Source organism: Choristoneura fumiferana, chromosome Z, assembly GCF_025370935.1.
Source record: "Choristoneura fumiferana chromosome Z, NRCan_CFum_1, whole genome shotgun sequence".
Taxonomy (NCBI): Eukaryota; Metazoa; Arthropoda; class Insecta; order Lepidoptera; family Tortricidae; genus Choristoneura; species Choristoneura fumiferana.
The window spans coordinates 34,721,691-34,735,915 of NC_133472.1; the positions used below are offsets into that span (position 1 = coordinate 34,721,691).

The window sequence follows — 14,225 nt, forward strand, 5'->3', positions numbered from 1 at the left end:
AAAAATTCAGCGATTAACGCTTAACATTCTTCAAGAGCTTCCTTTGAATTTCATTTAAAATATCTGCCATGATTCTTGAAACTTTTTCCGTATAAAACTTTTTTGATCGTACTTATAAATTTGGTTATATTCTTAATGTTCTACGAACTCTCTTTACTTTATTGTACAAAGATATTTTCATGAGCTCTTACAATTTTCGTAAATAATAATTTAAAGCATTGTTGGCTTTTATTTTTAATATCGATTAATTACTTGTAATTTTCGTGTACTAAATTTTACTAATATCATAAAGTAGACCTTGTCTCAGATTGCGAGTGCGGATCAGGAACTTCAGACACACCATTGGATTGCTTCGCCCTTTTGCTCTGGTTTCCCCACTTAGGCAGCGTTTCCACCAATAATGTGCGAGGACGTGTTGCGAGGCATGTGTTTTCATTAACCAATATAGAAACGCTTCATTTAAACATTCTCGCATAGCACATCTCTGGTGGAAACAGCTGAGAGGAGCGAGGCGAGGTAAATGAAGCGTTTCTATTGGTTAATGAAAAACATTATTCCTCGCAACGCATCCTCGCACATCTCTGGTGGAAATGCTGCCTTAGAGGTGCGGTTTGAACCCGCGATCCTCTATTTTGTCAGGCCCAAGTCAAAATCAAAATATCTTTTTTCAATTTAGGCTATAGCAAACACTTATGAATGTAAAAAAAAAACTACCAACAAACCAGTAGGTCACCACGGCCAGAACTGCTACTTAGGTAGGTACTATTATTAAATAAACATGGCGTATCTGTACTTTCCAACTATTCTTTATTATTATATTTAGAATTAAAGTCGAATCAAAAACAATTCTGCTCAGATTGTTTATAATGTCTCCTTCCTAGTATGATGGTGATTTCACTACGGAACCACGGATAGACGCTGAAAGGTTTTATTCAGGGCACTTATTCCCCAGTTGCGTATATGTGTTCAGTAAATTATCTATGATGCCAACTAGTCATTCATAATGTTATACGAAGACGACGTCGCAGACCAAAGCATTGCATCTAATGTCTAAATTAGATACCAAGCACAACTATAAATACGAAAGTTTTAAAGTGAGTGTATAGTTGATTAACTACAGTTCCACGTTAAATGCACCGAGCATCTATGCGATATACAATGCGTTCAGTGTTCGTAATTCCTGTTTAACCGCCACTCTTGATGAATGATTGTCACGAATAACCAAGCGGAGCCACGGGTGAAGACTAAAGACGCACAATGATATATTATTTTCGTTTCGTCAAAAACTTTTAACTTTGTACTGGCATATATTTTAAATTCACTGTTATTCCCTTTATGTCAAATAATTGTTAATAAAATAAAACATAATACCCTTACAAAACATAATACTTGCCTTAAATTATGTTATCATCGGCGGTAAAATATTTTACCGATATCGGTCTAAGCTTACCGTTTGCTTATGTACTTATGGGCATGTTTATATAACGAGACATTAATATAAGTATATTCGTATAGGTATGTATATTGGTACACGTAGTCATCCGAACAAGCTTTTGTTTGACATCGATTACACGGTCAACAAGAAAGACTTGGGTAAGAAGGAAATATCTTAGACGTAGTGTTTTTCCTTGGCATGTTACATAACACTGGAAGATGCATAACAGTTTCTATTCGGTTGGGCTGCCTACTTATACATGTCTAATTAAAAATAAACTGATTTTTTTTAGCCTTATGCCATTGCCAGCTAAGTTCTGACGGTAAAAAAAAAACAAGCTAAATATATAAGTCGTATGGTCTGGTCCCTATACTAAAGTATTCACTTTTCTATGTAACTGCATAGAAAAGTGCATTCCTACGAAGTTACAGAACCGACAGTAAATAAGTATTTTGAGTAAATTTGGCTTGGTAAAAAGTAATTAATAACTAACTTAAAAACATTGGAACATAGAACCTCCTCCTTTTTTGAAATCGGTTAAAAAGAGAATGCAGTTTTATTTTTCAAATACTAGAGGTCTAATATGCCACGGTTTTGTTGAACACTATGAAGAAAGGTTATTATTTATTTACTGAATGGAAGGTTCCTATATATCAATAAATAGGTACCTACAGTCACCAGTACCAATATCTGACACAACAAAGTGTGCATAAACATCTGACACGACTCTATTTGTAGGGTATGTAGGGCGTTTCAGATATTTATGCACGCTCCGCTCAATCAATGCAGGTGACAGTACATGTGTCAGGAAACTAATAGCGGTTGAAACGGTTATAGAACTACCCATCAGGAGATCAATTAAATTGTATTTTTGTCAGGATTACCATTGTAACGGGGCCAACAAAAGCCTTCATTAGTTCCGTTTCGTCGCACAATTGATTACACCAGCCTTAACCCTTTCACCTATCGCGCTGTGGGAAACGACCGGCGTCCGGCGGCCGCCCCGGTGCCGGGAGCGAAAGGGCCCGGTACCAACCCACAGCCACAGTTTTTCTCGTTAAAATTTCCGGTTTTTGTTAAACACTTGTTTTTTTACAATTTTATCAAGCGCTTGGGCAATTACTTTTATTTCTGAAGAAATGTCTAATAATTCAGCTATGTAGGTATAATACGAGTACATGCGTGATATGTACAAGTATATTGTATGTATCAGAAATCAAATTACTCAACGGATTATTCACATCCCAGCCTATATACGTCCCACTGCTGGGCACAGGCCTCCTCTCAGAACAAGAGGGCTTGGGCCGTAGTTCCCACGCGGGCCCAGTGCGGATTGGTAACTTCACACGCACCATTGAATTGCTTCGCAGGTTTGTGCAGGTTTCCTCACGATGTTTTCCTTCACCGCAAAGCTCGTGGTAAATTTCAAATGTAATTCCGCAATTGAATTTCGAAAAAATCAGAGGTGCGAGCCGGGGTTTGAACCCACGACCCTCTGCTTGAGAGGCGATAGGTAAAACCACTAGGCCACCACGGCTTCATTATTCACAATAAGCTATAAAATATTAATAAGCACTAAGGTATGTATAGTCATTTTATCCATCGTTGTGACACCAACAAAATACTGTAGAACAGTAGAAATTAGATGAATAGTAGAAGAGGTAGAAACTAAATAATTTAACTGTAAAAGTGATACCATATTTAAACAATTTATGTCAAAAAACACTACTTGTATAGAAAGTGGTATCCATATTTTATTTCATTCTTTTTATATATATGTATGTCGGCGGCCGATCGTAAAATTCACCAGATCACGAAATTCCTATATAGGCATATCGTCAAATGGCGCCATTTCATGAATTGGCTAAGGGAACATCCGCCATATCGTTAAAAACTCACCGTTTAACGATTTGCTTAGTGACGTTTAGGCAGATCATGAAAGTCCTGCATATCATGTAACGCCGCCATTTAATGATTTGAGCAGTTTAGGCAGATCATGAAATTCCTAGGCATATCATGAAACGCCGCCATATCGGTTCTGACACTTCGCCGGCTGCTGTCGCGGCACGCTCGCTTCGCTCGTCGTACTTAATTTTTTCTTTTTTTTGGCGTATCACGATGTGCCCGGTATAGAGCTAGGAATATCGACGAATGCGTTGCTCTAATCGATCTGCCGAACCTACTGTTTCTGAGGCACATCGTAATATGCCTGGCCAACTTTTAGGCATATCATGAAATGGCGCCATTTCGCGATATGCCTAGGAATTGCCTTATCTGGCGGATTTTACGATCGGCCACCGACATATATTACAAGATCTTATTAAACTTATTAATGATCAATTTATAAGGAAGTAAGCGATAAGCCGTGGTGGCCTAGTGGTTTGACCTATCGCCTCTCAAGCAGTGTTGTGGGTTCAAACCCCGGCTCGCACCTCTTGAGTTTTTCGAAATTCATGTGCGGTATTACATTGGATATTTACCACGAGCTTTGCGGTGAAGGAAAACATCGTGAGGAAACCTGCACAAACCTGCGAAGCAATTCAATGGTGCGTGTGAAGTTCCCAATCCGCCCTGGGCCCGCGTGGGAACTATGGACCAAGCCCTCTTGTTCTGAGAGGAGGCCTGTGCCCAGCAGTGGGACGTATATAGGCTGGGATAGAAGTTGTCTTCGAATGTTTTAAATTGAACTTCACTCACTTGTAGTCAACGGATTGAATAAAAATTCGGTAGGGATATTAGATACGATGTAAATATATTTATGTGGGTACGTCAACATAAAATACATATTAAAAAACAAGCTTTTATTCAAATGCTCTAAAAAGAAGAAAGTAACCGTTAATTTCACCAAAACAATTTATTTATAACATAACGTAATTCATAAGAATAGATGCAAAAGCTTGTCGCGAGATTTAACTTGTATAAATGTATGTTGTAGGTATTTTTGTTTATTAACTTATGTAAATCTCGTAACTTTTTGTATATCCTATAAATTGTGTAATGTAATAAATTTAATGATCTTGGTTCAAAGGTGGTTCAAAGTAAAGCTTATTTTTTATCAGTGTCATCAAAACACGTACCTACGTACCTAACGTACTTTCATGTTTCTGCTATCAACTATCAAGGATTTCCTTGGTGAGGATACGAGTCTGGCTGCAGCATCAAGTTATGTCAAAACGAATGTACAAGCAAAGTTTCATATTGTACTATCATTAAAGAATTTCTTCAAAAGTTGCTAGGTCGTATGTATCACATAAACACATCGTCATCAAAAGGAATATAAATGCAAAGTTTCGTATCAGTATTATTAATTATTGGGAAGTTCCGTCCAGAAAGAATATCATTAACAAATTAATCTGCCTATTCTCGGTACATCAAATTACAGCTCAATGGTATTTTAGGAAATTATCATAAAATGGTTTGCGAATTTTTAGGACTTTATTAAAAAAAAAGTAGGAAACCCTATTATTTAAAATTAAATATTTTAACTAAAACTATTTCTGTTGCGAGTTCTTCAACCAGTGTATTTTCTGAGTGTGGTGTGACCTATGGCTTGGTAATATTGAACACCATGTAGGTAGGTACGCGCAGCCGCCAGAACAAAATCGACACTTCTGTAATATTTTTTTTTGTCTCGCAACTCCCCCGGACGATTTGAGGATCTGTTAATTTTTTATCGGACAGTAAAACCTTTTTTATTATGCTATAAACGAAAACAGCACTCAATTTGGTGCATCAGCTTTTAAACGCTGAAAGGGAGGGCTTTTGTTTGAATTTTTATGATTTATTGCAACGATTAAGTACTACAGGTACAATCTTTTCCAAAAATATTAACATCTAGCCTTAACCCGCGGCTTTGCTTGCGTGAAGCATTAGATTCGGGAGTTGAGTCAAAAAAGTATATTTATTATTTACCATGAAAACGCCCTTGCAAAATGTTCGGCATCAAGACTTAATGGCTAAGATTTTAGGATTAAATTATATTCTAGATCCCGTGGGAATATCTGGATACAAAGCAGCCTACTTGTCATTATCAAATCTAATCCAAATCGTCCAGTCGCTTAGTAAATGAGTATACTCACATACGCATATTTTAAATTTTTCGCATTTACATATGTTATATACTCGTAGTAAGATTGCTATGTTATATTAAGAACGAATAACTTATTATTTACGTATGACAGTAGGGTAAATTCAAGGAATTTATTTTCAAAGAGTCGGGCGAAATCAAGTTGGCCTTGCCTTGCTCAGAGACGTGGATAAATATTTAGTCTTAATTAAATTTTATGCAGCGGGTAAAAGTATTCGTACTTCACCGCATGCTCAAGTAATAAGTCAAGCTGGGCTGGTGCTAAGCGAGGCACAAGTGCGCTGAAGCTTGCCTCGTCATTAAACCTGCTCCTTAGTAGTTAATCAATCCTACAAATTTAACCCGGGAAACGTTAAATTGCGAGCCACTTCTATATAAGTACTATCTCAATTTAACAGGAAGTTCAATTTAATGATGTCGTTCAAATTTAAGCATAGTCTAATGCATTGTCTAATACATAATAGATAGGTGTACATAGAAAATATTACAATCACAGGTCACGCTTTTATTTTATTTTTCATTAGTTGGGTCTGGAAATTGAATTAATTCCAGCCTGTGCTTGATAGCCGTAATGGTTAGAAGAATTACAGACAATAGTTGCAAAGTCTTTTAATTTTTTATGCAATATTCTACCACTTGAGTTTGGTGAGACATTAAGAAAAACCGAACCCTCGATGTACACGACTTACTAAAATAATTATGCTGCTGAAGGAGTTACTACAAATTTTAGATATCGTTTCAGAGGTAAAAACATCTTGAGTGATGTATGTACTCGTAAAAGCTTAGCCCATTTGCGAACACATTCATCGATATCCCAAATTCTATGGTTTCTGTGAGTTGGTACCAAGACTGGTTGACTTTAGTCGGCACACAATGAGATAAATAATGTCTATAGCGAATTCATGTAAGGCGTACAGGCGACCGATCCCTAAATTCGAGGTCGGGGGAGGTAGGGTGCGTGGTGCCCGCAAGGGGGGGGCGGGTCTGTATCAGGACGCAACTCGGTCGTGCCGGGGCAGGGACACTTGTAGCTCCCGATATGAGACGATCACCGGTTTTTATTTCATTGTACGGTTGCTCAATTTTTATTTAGATGTAGTTAGCTGTTCTGCCAGCGAGAAAAGTGAATGCAATATAAATGCGGATGCGAACTTAGAAAGTGGTCTACGATAAAAAAAAAACTTTGGCAACTCTGCGCTATCTGAACAAGTTCTTTCTTCTTTCCCATTCGCTGACTACAAATCAGCGTCAAACTTGTCGCTGCAGCTGCACGCTATTAAATTTGCACGACACAATCGGTATTTGAATACAACCGCACCGTGTAACGTTCGCAGTAAATTAACAGCTCATTCTATTTCGTGTTTAGTCAGCATTTCTTAATATTAACGACCTTTCCCCATCCTTTGAATCGGCTTAGTTGCCGTTAGGTACTTCAAACGTTTAATTTGCAGAAAGCGTGTCAACGTGTTGTCGCTGCCGCCGGTTCAATTACACGGGAATCCTCTAATAAAAACATTACAAGTAATTTATGTGCGTAATTTTGCTACTGATTATTTAAAGTCTGTAGTCCAACGTTAATAAAATTTTAACTATTGTAAAATGCGCTTAAATAATACTAAGTATGGATAGTCGAACAAACTAAATCATGTACCTACCAGAGTGGGACCTTTGTGCTATACTAATATCATGTTGAAATCCCATACTTATGTTAAGATAATAATAGTGAAATTGATTATTAAAAGATTCCACACAAGTACATAAATTAGTGGGTTCGACTGTCCCTATTATAGAATAGCATTTACAACCAAAATTACCTACTAATCTTAATTATTATGAAAGTATGTTGTAGGTAGTGTTTATAAACAGTTATACTTACTTAAAATTTTCTCGTAAAAATGTATAGGTATCTATTAAATGTAGCTTTATTTAACAAGTTTTCTCGAAGTCAGAGTCAAAATAACTATTTAATTTAGGCTGTTAGATAAAAACCACTTATGAATATCTCTAATTGCATATATGTATACTTTGCTATATAGCATTGAGACGCCCAAAAAAATCCAATAGGTATACGCGAGTAAAATTGTTGCATTCACTGCCACCGACGTATATATGCGTTTTCGGGACTTCGCCCAGTGCCGATGTCATAACTTTTCATACATTTTGAACGCACATGTGCGTCGGAGGCACCTGTGGAAGTCGGGTGGCAGTGAATGCGTTAAATAAGATTTCACAATAAAAACACGATCACCAAAAAAAATTAAACAACAGTAAGCTGAAAAAAAAACCTTTTGAAGAGTATCAGCTAGGACTAAAGCGAGCGTTGTTCTAAATGCCCGCTTAATTGCGGCTACTAAGGGCCGTAGTGGTTCCACAGTCGTTAATAGGAGGTGGTTGCCGCGGCACAGTACCCCGTCGACCCAACCACGCCTCCATTAGGACCACGGTAAAGTATAGCCCAAAACTAATCTTCTAACGATGCGCCCAATTGCTATTAAGCCAGCGCGCGCTGATTGCAACACATTGTTGCACTTTCTTGTCCATACTCTGGCCACATAAGCAGGGTTTTTTTTTATTCGACTGGATGGAAAACGAGCAAGTGGGTCCCCTGATGGTAAGAGATCAACATCACCCATAGACATCTGCAACACCACGGGAATTGCCAGTAATTTCACCGGCTAGGGTTGAGCAGACGGGCCCGACTGAAAGAGTTTAAATTTAGCATGTTGTTTGGAATTGACTACTGTGTTTATACTGGGATTACGGCTTTTCAAAGACTTCAATAATCAGTTTACATTTCCCTGATCGTTGATCAATTAAATACAACGTTTTATGTTTCAATTTTATGTTTTCCGTTGCGTTAAATAAAAGGAGGTCGAGAGCGTGTCGGGTGCACACATGACAAGGCCATTCCCTACTGAAGGGTGTGCGTATTTATTTAAAGTTTCGGATTTCGATGTTTGGAAGGGGTTACTCAGTTCTCGTTTCGCTTTTAAGTGAACGCCGTGCACCTACCTATTTACTTATTAATTAAAATCTGTAATCCTTTCGAACGCTTTGCAGTTGCCCTAATGAAAAAAAGGCAAAGTTCGGGATTTAACAAAATAAATAATTGTAAAATAAGTTGCTACTTTAACGTTTGTATGTACATATTATAGTTGCATTGTCATTCATAGGTACCATCAGCCAAATATGTGATCTACCACCCTAAAGTTCATAATCGTTTGCATGTCATAAAACAATAATGCTAGTAGAGGTGACTGTCAACTTGAAAGTTTATCTTTAGCGACATATTCGTTTGATAGGAACTTGTTTAAAAATTTATAGACCATTTATTTGGCTAATGGTAGATACTACATATCCGTACAAAATTTTAAGTCAAAACGATCACTAGAAGTGAATGAATTTAGACTGGCAAGATTTGAAGCCAACTTTTGACGTACAGTCAAGTGCAAAGATATCGACACCGCCAAAGTTACAAAAATATTGTTACGTTTGTGGGGCAGGTTCGTGATTGAAAAGCACTTTTAACATCGATGAATAAGAGTAGGATTTATTTTCACACTGTTACTTAACTTTACAAAACACTTAAAAACAGTTCACAGTAATTTCGCACTCTAAAACTCACTTACTAGTCGCTTTGATTCTCTTCGATGTTTATCTCTCGGTATCGCATTCGAAAACTGACTCCGTCGCAAGCTCGCCCGGCTTATATACCCCAGTGAATCGGTCCACAAAGTTCGAGAACAGTCCAGCTAGGATATCATACCTACATCTCGAATGTTCCGGAAACGAGTAGAGTGTCTGTCTCTTTCATGTGCTATCTCTGTCACCACAGTTACTAGAATATTGGGATCATCTGTCTGTCGCTCTCACACATATAGGCATCCTTGTCACACACCTTCTCGAATGTTCTCAGTATAGCTGTCTCTTTCTAATCGTGCTATCTCTTTCACTCCTATTGAAAATTTCGCCATGTACTGAAATGTACTTCAAGAGGCCCATAAGGCCCATAAACGCCTGAAAACGGGTTTTCAGGTTATGGCGTCATCGGATAGAGGGTGGCCTGAAACGGACTGAAAACATGTTTCAGGCGCCTGAAAACGACGGCAACTTGGCTGAAATTTTGATAAACTAATATGTGATAGAGCATCCTCTGAAACGGCCTGAAACAGTATTTCAGCCTGCTGAAAACGCCTCCAAGGTACGAAAAAACACGATTAAATACTATCACCTAACCCACCGTCGTACGAGTATACACGACCTTAATTCACTTGTGGAACTTAATGTGCTTTGCACTTGACTGCGTACCTACATTATATAGAAAACGTTACGAGTTATATAAACGCTGTAAATTATTTATTTATTTACTTACTTTACAATGTTTTTTAACCGACTTCAAAAAAGGAGGAGGGGTTCAATTCGGTTGTTTTTTTAATGTTTGTTACCTCAGAACTCCGTCATTAACATATGAACCGATTTGAAAAGTTTTTTTTCGTTCGTTTAGGAATGCCTTCAATTAGATCCTATAAGCACTAAATCAGGACCTGATGTTTGGATCCTAAGGAAATTGAGGGAACTTTTCAAATATTGTAGGGATATAGGTAGAGTCATTCACGATGACGCGTGCCGTGGTTCTTATTACGATGTCATATATGTCTAATTTTGACAAAATCACGCGTCTTCGTGGATGGCACTAGGTATACCTATGATAATTTTGATGTATTTAGTAGTAACTCGTGCATTTACATACATACATAAAATCACGCCTCTTTGCCGGCGGCGTAGGCAGAGACTACATCATTTGAAGTGGAACTGATGATGAAGACCACATTTGACTAACGGAGTTACTACTCAATAACAAGTACTTCACGGGTTGAATTTAAATTACTTAAACACAGTTGCTAAGCAATTTATGCTCATCGTAATGCACATGGTAAAATGGAACGGGTGGTGAACCACCAGGACTCCTCAATAATGAACGTCATTTGCATCGGAAAAAGCAATCTTTCGTAAAAGGTGGCGAGCAGTTGACATTAAACTATTGTATTTTAGATCGTTTACACCAAAAAGCGTGAGAAAAAAAATATAACAAAAAATTGAACCGACTACAAAAACCGGTCAGTGTGATTGAAGCCCAATATATAGTATGTAGGTGAGGTAGACGACTATAGGTCCACTCCTGCTGGCTCATGCTGAGGCACCGACTTCAGACTGGTAGAAAATTATTTTCATGGTTTTTTCGGTTATTCGGTTAAATTTTTTGTTATAAATTTTTTATAATACTTAATGGCCTTTTTGTGTGCATCGGTAAAGAAAATAAATCGCAAAAGAAAACCTTAACAGACTTTAATTAATAAGAACGTCTCAAAGTCGCAATATCACAAACGAAAAATCTTTTCAAACTAAACGAAACTAAAGACCCTCAAGTATTCAGACTCTTTCCACGAATACAACTTTATGGCCGTCTCGGTTTTTCTTTTCCTACGGTCAGTTTTATTAAAGAATGCGTTCAATTATTAAGAAGAATTCCTTACTATTAAAGTACCTAATATTAGATTTTTTATTTGATACGTGCATATTGATGTTTGTAATGATGAGGCTAAGACAATATCAAGTTTAGCGATTATGAATTTTTTGAAAGGCTACTTAATTGAATCAATTTAACTTCTGATTTCTTTTGATAAAACCAATACATATTATGGAATATTGGGAGCCTTTAGGCCTGCAGCTATTACAAATTAAGTACTTTTTAAATGCAACTGACAGTTGAGGGGTTAATTTTAAGTGCAGAAGCCATGCGTTTTTGCACCTGGGTCACAGAGAGGAGAGGCCTATTATTCTGAATACTCGCGATTGATTGATTCGAAATACTCGTATACCTAGAGTTGCACGACCATTTGTCGCGTCTGTTCAGTCGGTTAAGGCAATTTTAAGCACGGACTACGTACAAATTCAAATTACAAGCACAATTAAAGTTCAAAAATACGAGCCAAAGTTAACAGGTGAGTAAGAATAAAGTTCAAAAATCAAGCCGAGTCAAAAATACTGAAAAAAACGCACACTGAAACGGAATAACTTCGACTAACTGCGCATATTTTAATCAATTTTTTGGGAACACCCAAATACTCCGAAATATTTCATTTCGAATTTGCTAATTCCAATTTTCAAAACTCCGATTGTCACAATTCCTAAGACATATAATTCCGATTATTTAAAAGCACGAAATTTATTTTTCCAAATTTCAAAATATTGATTTTTTAATATCCGATTTGTAAAGCTACGAAGAATGAAAAACACGATATGTTATTGGCCCGAAGTACAGTATTCAGATTATTAAATTTCCGAAATGACATCGCTAATTCGGAAATATGACATTCGGCAAAATGAACTTCGTGGTTCTAATAATCGGAATCTTGAATTTCGAACCTCGAATTAATATCAATCAATTTAGGTAAATTAGCCCGCATAGTTAGATTAGGTTAGGTTAGAATTGCGTCAAGGCGAAAAGCGCCTCAACTGCGCGGAATAGGAGCTCCGCAAAGCGGAGCTCCGTCGACCTTGGGTTACATTGCTCAAAATGAATAACAGTTACTACTTTTTTAGACCAATCTTACCTACATAGCTTACGTTTAGAAGTCGGGTAAGTTATTGCTGATCGGTGTAATGATATTCGGAATTTTGAAAATCGGTATTTTAGTAATCGGAATTCATATTTTTGACATTTCGGATTATTATTCAGTCGGAATTCTTATTGTTCAGTGTATTAAAATTCGGAATTATGAAAATTGTAATTTTAGACCTTTAACATTTTTAATTTTCGGATTTATAAAAATCGGATTAGATAGTCATATTAGGAGTTTTAAAACATTCAGAATTATAATATTCTGACTTTCGGAATTTAGTTTTTCATATTTATGTAGTGTACCCGATTTTTTACGTCAATTTTCTTTCGCTCAATGTGGCTATTATAAAAAGGGTAGTATTCACATCAAAAAAAGTCCTTTTTATCCAAAAAATCCGGATTCACATAAAAATTACTAATTTCACAGCAAAATACTCTACTCAAAATATTACGTAAAAAACCGCAACTTTTATTCGTGTCGTACCGCTATTTATCTTAACACGTTCGCGCGTACGCCTAAAATTTTTGGTCAATGCGATTTCGCACAACTTTTTCCATACAATGAGACGTCTCGTCATTACAAGTTGAGCTTTGACTCTATACAGATATAATTAGCGTTACGGCGCATGCGGAATTAATCGTCACCGTTTATAGACGTTCTACCGTACAACTGATATTGTAATTATACATTATTCATAACAACGTCATATCACGACAATATTATCGAATCGTCAAGTGACGTGTGTCACATAGTGATGTAACATAATACTACAATAACGTAGCAACGTCATATTACGGCAACATAATCGAAACGTCAATGAGGGCTATCGCGAATGAATTCGCCGCTAGAGGCGCTAGTGTAGCGTGAGGTCTCCGAAATGTCAAATCTCATAGTTTTTGGGTGAGCTACGCGGGTTTATTTATAATTAGAATAATTTTGTGAATATTTTGCATAACCTGAAATTAATTATGGCAATTATGCGTTACGGGGCAATGAATGTCTGTGTTTTGAGACAGTTTTGTCTTTCGGAAACTTTTGTCCTCCCTTTTTTCCGAACAAAACGGGACTTAGCAACGCTGTGGTTGCTGGATATTTTTATGATACGGTTTTAAGGTGTTTTAAATATGATTTTAATCTAAACTTTGTTTTAACGCCCGTAATAACAGACTCTGAAAGCCACACTTAAAAACCTCACGCAACAGTGCGCCATCTAGTGAGACAAAAAACGATAGCCCTCATTGAAGTTGTGTCACAATGTGATGTAACGTAATACTAAAAGAATAAAGCAACGTTATATCTCGGCAACAAGATCGAACCGTTAAATGACGTTGTGTCACAAAATCATGCTACATTATAAAATAAGAAAATGGCAAATGGTTTTTTTTTGTTTTAGATGGATAAAAAACTACAAGCACGTATTAAATGCTTCTACGCATGTCTTCGAGGAAGTTCAATCATCTCAGATCAGATGCAGACTACAGCCCAGGAGGAGACGAAGCGCGAGCAGCGTTAGTAATATCTCCGTAGACAGTGCTTGGTGCACCTACGGAGATATTACCGACGCTGCTCGCGCTGGAACCTTCGTCTCCTCCTGGGTTGTAGTCGGCATCTAAGCTAAAACTAACCGTCATCACTATAAGGGTCAGGTGATGTTTCTCGAGATGATTGAACTTCCTCGAAGTTTTGCACAGAAGGATTTTACATGCTCGTAGGTTTTTACTAATCTAAATGAAGAAAAAGCTCTCAAATCAATTGAGGATAATAATATCTAGCAGTATTATTCATAATACTATCACAGCAACAACTACCCACATATACTCCACATAATTACTCGTTTAGATGTGAGATATAAGTCGATATTGAGTTAGAACCGTAGCATCTAAATTCCCTAAAAACTCACTAAACACAATAAAAAAACCCATCCGAGTAAAAGTTTATATCAGTAAGAATGTAACATATAACAAAAATATACTATTATTCATACAAAAATATTGAAATAATACTAAAGCTGCGTGGACAAATTCGTTGCTGAATCAACCTGCCGCGACCGGCGCGAGCGCGTCCTCCGTCACGTGAACAG

At 37.1% G+C, this 14,225-nt stretch overlaps 1 protein-coding gene across 1 annotated transcript in view; it reads right to left on the bottom strand.

The window, feature by feature from the left end:
- bma (SCY1-like protein bma) overlaps positions 1–14,225 on the bottom strand; it is a 167,102-nt gene that overhangs the window by 69,301 nt on the left and 83,576 nt on the right. The window lies entirely within an intron of this gene.